The sequence below is a fragment of the Cebus imitator genome, unplaced genomic scaffold (assembly GCF_001604975.1).
Source record: "Cebus imitator isolate Cc_AM_T3 unplaced genomic scaffold, Cebus_imitator-1.0 Scaffold681, whole genome shotgun sequence".
In the NCBI taxonomy this organism is placed as follows: domain Eukaryota; kingdom Metazoa; phylum Chordata; class Mammalia; order Primates; family Cebidae; genus Cebus; species Cebus imitator.
The window spans coordinates 496168-503647 of NW_016107996.1; the positions used below are offsets into that span (position 1 = coordinate 496168).

A 7480-nucleotide genomic window follows, 5' to 3' on the forward strand; every position below is an offset into this window, starting at 1 on the left:
CACGCGCCACCATGCCCAGCTGATTTTTTGTATTTTTAGTAGAGACGGGGTTTCACCATGTTGACCAGGATGGTCTCGATCTCTTGACCTCGTGATCCACCCGCCTCGGCCTCCCAAAGTACTGGGATTACAGGCGTGAGCCACCCCGCCCGGCCAGATGTGCCCCTTTTTAAACGAGCCCCAGTTGGACGATTTCAAATGCCAGCAGCTCCGCTCAGTAGCTACAGGCTCATTGGCAAGTCACTTAGGCTCACTGGATCTCACTGTCCTCATATGTAAAAACGAGACAATAAAACTTGTCTTTAAAAAGTGTAGCAGAATGTTTTGATACAATGGACTTTGGGGACTCGGGGAAAGCCGGGGGTGGGGTGGGGGGGGACTCGGAGGGCGGGGGATAAAAGACTAGACATTGGGTACGGTGTGCACCGCCCTGGTGACTGGTGCACCAAAGTCTCAGAAATCACCACTCAATAACCTATTCGTTTAACCAGACACCTCCTGTTCCGCCAAAAACCTATTGAAATAAAAGAGTTAAAAATTATAGCAGAATTTTTATTTTTAGCTAATGCATGTAAATTGCTATCAGTATTTGTATCAGTTATTCACTTACACTGAACAACTTTTTATATCAAGTGCTCAGCCTCTGAATGATACAGTGAGATAACCTCATTTTACAGGTAATGAAGTTTTTTAAAGTAACATATTTACAAGAGAGCTGAGTGAATTATTTTTCCTAAATTAATAGATGGCACATGAACGGAAAGTTTACACCTCAACCCTACAATTCCAAATGTCAATTTGCACTTTGTCAGATTGTTTTTCCTTGTATATTGCTTCTCCCTTCTCAATCATTTCACCTCTTCTCTTCCCCCTTGTCTCAGCTCTTTTTACAGTGTTCTGGAGCTCTAGACCTGTGATGATCCGTCAGGTGACATGGTTAGGGACATTGATTTTAAGAAAACCTTTGGCAAGCAAGGAGGTGTAGCTTCTGACCCAGGTAAGCCTGCAGCTGTGGTCTCATTAGAGCTTACCTGCTCTCTGTGTCTGTCATTGCTTCTGGCTGGGAATGTTCAGGCTGTGGCCCCAGCTCAGTCCCCTTGCATGTATGTCAACTTCCAGTCACATCTTTACACATGTGGTGGTGGGAGGTGCTGTGCAATCTAACCAAGTCTAACATCTCCTAGCAGAAAGTGGTGTTTAAGGCACAGTGGGAAGATCCACTGTGCTGTACCTTTATGTAATCAAGGGCAAAGTCGCGAAATGATTTTTATTTATCCGTCACATGACATACTTGGAAGGACAGTAAACACTTGACATAGCATACTTTCTTATTTTGCACTCTATTTTGAAAATCTAACTTTTCAGAAAGTTCACACAAACTTGAAAGAGCATAATTAATGAATTTGCTACGACAGTTAAGGTTGCCTTCTTGGTGCCATAGGTAGCACATCAGTCTCAGAATCTGAAGGTCCTGAGCTTGAACCTCTGAGAAGGCACAGTGATTTTGTAATTTCCATGTACTTCTGCTTGAGAAAGAAAAATCCCACCCATTAAGCTTTCTAGTATGAAATCTGGATTCCTGGGTGACTGACAGACAACGTGACTGAAAAATGAGGCTGTAGTCCTTCAGGAACCCTACCAACTTCCTTTGTCAGCTGGATGCTATTTTAATGCACTGACTACAGTATATCATACAATACCACAATCTGTACCAAATGTCATAAATCTGTATGAGTTGCCTTTTGCTGCTTCTGAAAATTAACATGAATTTGGTGGCTTAAAATAACATAAATGCATTATCTTAAATTTCTGGGGGTCAGAAGTTTAAAATGGGTCTTAGGGAGCTATAACTAAAGTGTGGCAGAACTGCTTTCCTTCTGGAGGTTCTAGGGAAGAACCCATTCATTGCCACATTGCTTGGCTCGTGGCTGCATCACTGATCTCTGCTTCTGTTGTTACATCTTCTCTAACTCTGGGGAATCCCATGCAGCCTAGTTGATGCGTCTGTTTGGTTATGGGGACTACAAACTCAATGTCTCCCGAGTGGCTCAGTTTGAGGAAACTGATTGTAATCCCAGTGTTGCAGCTTTATTTTTGCCTTCATCCAGTGACAGAACCGACAGGACAGGGATCGAGGTAAACCCATGCCATTCTTGGTTTGCATTGATAGGAACAAGAGAAGACCCCTCTAGACAACCGTCCATGAAGTCATAACTGTCTTGTGTGTGAAGGCAATAGACAGGTGGAAATAGGATCTCACTCCCCTACAAGGTGTGGACAATGAGGTCTTGTCTCAATGACCCTGGAGGCTTTTATGAGACAAGACTCTGCTCAAAGGCAGGTCCTCCTACCTTGTCAGAATGGACCAAAGGGCATGAGCACCTGCCTGCCATGGATCACGGTGTCACTCCTGAAGCCCTCCAATGCTACTGGCTTACCTCTACCCTTGTGAAGACTCAGGATTCTTGCCTTTTAAACCCCGGTGTCCAAAAACTCCATAAACATCTGAACCCCAAGCCCTTTCTTCCCTTCTACCCTTGCAGGTATGTAGGGTCACTCGACCATAATAAAAGCCAGGAGACCATGGCCCCACCCCTAGCTGTTCTTTCTGGAGGGAGTAAAGTCAGGACACAAGTGAGAAGCATGGTCCTCCATCCCAAGGGTGGCCACATTTTGACTGAGAGTGTATGAGGACCCTCTGCCCCGTGGGCTGACCTCTGTGAGGAACTGATGGCTCAGCAGGCCACTCCAATGGCAACTCTCTGCTACTTATTTATAGACTCATGGGCTGTTATAAACAGGCTAGCTGTTTATCCAGTGACTGGTGGATGGATAATTGGACCATTCAGGGTACCCTGTGTGGAGACTAGGACTGTGGCAGCATCTCTCAAACTGGGAAGGAGACTTTCGGTCATTCATGTTGACACCCATGGCCAAGGACCATTTGCAGGGAAACATGAATGGAACTCATGAGCTGAACTAGCATGCACTCAACAAACCGCCAGGATTGTACTTTGGGTCCACCAGAGAACAGAGCATGAAAGTCCACCGCAGATGCAAGAATGGGCCAACTTACAAGGACTTGCACTTGAAGAAATGGAAGCCAAGAATGCAGCAGGGTCATGTGACTCCTGTCAGCACAGCCATGCTATGTGGGGAGCTCAGTTAAGTTAACCAGGGCATAGGCATCCCGTGAATGTGGCAAATTGATCACATTGGACCACTAGTTCCTGGCCACAGATTCCACTGGTGCCTCGCCACTATTAACACATATTCAGCCTATGACCCAGCAGTTCACGTAGATGCACGTTCCGTCATTGCAGCCTTGGAGAAACACCTCTGCCTTGTGTTCAGATACCCATTCAGACTGTAATCTGACCAAAGCACCTTCTTCACAGTCCAGATAATACAGCAATGGGCGTGTTCTTGTGGTGTACAATGAACTTGATTTGATTTGCCCTATCACCTCAGGGACCCAGAGTGGGAGGGGTAGTATTAGGGCACTGGAATGAATAGCTCAAGCAACAACTATAAAAAGACCATCAGGAACGACAAACTCAACGGAAGGTAGTACTCTTGCTTAATGAAAGTATCAGGACCTTAAATAGTGCCCTCCGGTGAAAGGGAAACATGGCATTGCAATGCGTGCGGGGCACCGTTGGCTTTGGAAGTGTGGTTGCCTGATGTGGCTACGCCTGAGGAATCCCAATCTCAGTATATCCAACCACAGTGTTTGAAGGTCGAGGCTGCAGGGAGCCATGTCTGAGCCACTGCATTCCAGCCTGGGTGACAGAGTGAGACCCTGTCTTAAAAAAACAAACACGCAACAACAACAAACAAACGAAAAACCAAAAAAATCTGTGCCGTGGGTTGACATCCTGGACCACTGCTCCTGGTGTTAGGCTGTGTTATGCTCTTTGTCATCCTCCACCCAGTGGCAACGGTGTTTCTCTCACTTGTCTTCTTTCATTCCTCTGAGTTATCTTTTGTAATTTTTCAGTATGTGGGCCTCGCACTTATTTTTAAACTTACCTTTAAGTATTTCATAGTTTTGAAACTCTTGTAAATAGTATCTTTTTGTTTTAAAAATTCAATTTAATCCCAGAAATGTCCCGCTTGGTCATGATATGTTATCATTTCATAAATGGTTGAATTTGTTTAAAATATTTTCCAATTTCTCTGTGATTTCTTCTTTGACTTGTGGGTTATTAGAACTCTGTGGTTTAATCTCCAGATCTGTGTGGCTTTCTCAGATATCTCCAGCTGATGTTCAGGTTATTTTTGCTGTGTACAAGAAAAACTCTGTGATTTTAATCCTTTCAGTGATTATATATCTGTACATACACACACACACATTGAAAGAATATATATATATGTGTCCTCTATGTTATCATATGTATGTATGTATATAGATATGTATATTAGAGACATTTTGTAATTTTTCAATGTGCAGGTCTTGCACATATTTTAAAACTTATCTTTAAGTATTGCATAGTTTTGAAGCACTTTGTAAATGGTATCTTTTTGTTTTAAAAATTCAATTTAATCCCAGAAATGTCCTGCTTGGTCATGATGTGTTATCCTTTTATAAATGGTTGAATTTGATTTGCTGAATTTTTAAGGATTCTTTCCTTCTTATAAGAAACGCTGGTTTGCAGTTTCATTCCTTGTATGGCTTTTTCTGGTTTTGGTATTAGGGTAATGCTGTCCTTATTAAGTGAGTTCAGATGTGTGGCCTCCTCTTTTGCTTTGTGAAAAAATTTGTGTAAAATTGATATTATTTATTGCTTAAATAGTTGGTAGAATTTACTATGAAGCCATCTGGGCCAGATTTCGTTTCTTTGTAAGAACATTATAAAGCATGGATTTAATTTAATAGATGCAGGGCTATTTAGGTTATCTATTTCTTCTTGAATACACTTTTTGTGTCTTTCAAGGAGTTTTTCCATTTCTTCTATGTTGTCAAAGTTATTGGCAAAATACATTCATTACATTTCCTTGTGTCTTTTTATTATTTGTTGGAGCTCTAGTGATATCCACTCTTTCACTTTTTTTTTTTTTCTCTTTTCTTAAAAAAATTTTTTTAAAAAAATATAGAAATGGGATCTTGCTATGTCACCCAGGCTGGTCTTGAATTCCTGATCTCAAACGATTAGCTTCCCAAAATCTTCAGATTACAGGCGTGACCCACCATGCTCAGCCTACTCTTTCATTTGTGGTATTTGTGTTTCCTCTCCTTTTTTTTCCTGAAGAGAAATTTATCAATTTTGTTAATCTTTCCAAAGAACCAGCTTTTGGTGTTGTTTTTCCTTATTGTTTTTCAGCTTTCTATTTCATTGGCATTTACTCTTTATTGTTTTCTGTCTGGTTTGGATTTAATTTGCTCATCTTTTTTACTAAGTTTCTAAGATAAAAGATGAGATAATTGATTAGAGACATTTCTTCCTTTCTAATATAAATGTTTGATGCTAAAATTATCTCACTAATCATAGTTTTTGCTGCATCCTACACATTTTGATAGGTTGCATTTTCAGTTTCATTCAGTTTATTTTCTAATTTCTCTGTGATTTCTTCTTTGACTTGTGGGTTATTAGAACTCTGTGGTTTAATTTCCAGATGTATGTGGCTTTCTCAGATATCTCCAACTGATTTTCCGGTTATTTTTGCTGTGTAAAAGAAAAAACTCTGTGATTTTAATCCTTTCAATGATATATCTATATAAACACACATTAAAAGAATATATATATATGTGTGTGTCTTCTATGTTATCGTATGTGTGTGTGTATATATATATGAGACATTTCTTCCTTTCTAATATAAATGTTTAATGCTAAAATTATTCCACTAATCATGATTTTTGCTGCATCCCACAAATTTGGATAGGTTGCATTTTCAGTTCTTTCGGCTTAAAGTATTTTCTGATTTCTCTGTGGTTTCTTCTTTGACTTGTGGGTCTTTGGAACTCTGTGGTTGAATCTCCAGATAGAGCACTGTCCACACGCTGTCTCGATTGTTATAGCTTTGTAGTGAGTCTTGAAACTGGGATAGTGTCAGTATTTCAGTTTTGTTCTTCTTTAGTATTGTGTAGTTATTCTGCATCTTTTGCCTTTCCGTATACACTTTAGTGTCTATTTGTCAGTATCCACAACTAACTGGCTGAGAGGTTGATTGGAATTATACTGCATCTATTGATCAAATTGGGAAAAACTGACATCTTGATAATATTGAGTCCTCCTAACCATGCAAAGGGAATATCTCTCTATCAGTATATTTTGTTTGATTTCATTCACTTTATATCAGGAGTTTTATAGATTATCACATGCAGGTATGGCATATACTTTGTTAGATTTATATCTAAGTATTTCTTTTCTGGTGCTAACATAAATGATATTGCGTTTTAAATTTCATATTCCAATTGTATGTTGCTGGCATATAAGAAAACAATGGACTTTTGTATATTAACCTTGTATCTTGCAGCCTTGCTATAGTCTTATATTAGTTTCAGGAGTTTTCTACATAGATAATCATGTTATCTGTGAATAAAGATAGTTTTTTTCTTCCTTCCCAATCTACATATCTTTGATATCGTTTTCTTGTCTTATTGCATTAGCTAAAACTTCTAGCACAATGTTGAATAGGAATGGTGAGAGTGAAGACTCTCGCCTTGTTCCTAATCTTACTTAGCAGGAAAGCAACTGGTTTCTCACCATTAAGTATGACGTGGGCTGTGGCCAACTTGATACGATTCTTTGTAGATGTGCTTTATCAAGTTGAGGAAGTGCCACTCTATTTATAGTTTGGTAGAGTTTTTATTATGAATTGGTGTTGAATTTCGTCAAATGCTTTTTCTGCACCTGTTAATATATGATTTTTCTTCTTTAGCCTTTTGATGTAATAAATTGTCTTAACAGATTTTTGAAGGTTGAACCAGTCTTGCATACCTGGAATGAATCCCAATTGGTTCCGGGTGTATCATTCTTTTTATGTCTTATTGGATTAGATTTGCTAATATTTTGTGGAGAAGTTTTATGTCTATATTGCTGAGAGATATTGGTCAGTAGTTTTCCTTTCTTGTAATACCTTTGTCTGGTTTTGGTATTAGGGTGATGCTGGCCTCATAGAAAGAGTTACGAAGTATTTTTTCTGCTTTTATTTTCTGAAAGATATTTTGGAATACTGGTATAATTTGTTTCTTTAATGTTCGGTATATTTCACCAATGAAAGCTGAGCCTCTTTCTTCTATTGCTTCAGTGTCAGTAGATATAAACCTACCAGGGTTATTTATTTCTTCTCATGTTAGTTTTGGTAGACTATATCTTTCAAAGAATTGGTCTGTTTCAACTAGGCTATCAACTTTGTGGGCAAAGAGTTGTTCATAAAATTCTTTTTTGTTTTTGTTTTTTTTTTGAGACGGAGTTTCGCTCTTGTTACCCAGGCTGGAGTGCAATGGCGCGATCTCGGCTCACCGCAACCTCCGCCT

The 7480-nt window shown here is 39.5% G+C and overlaps 1 pseudogene across 1 annotated transcript in view; it reads right to left on the bottom strand.

The window, feature by feature from the left end:
* LOC108296056 overlaps positions 1–7480 on the bottom strand; it is a 34302-nt pseudogene that overhangs the window by 19437 nt on the left and 7385 nt on the right. The window lies entirely within an intron of this gene.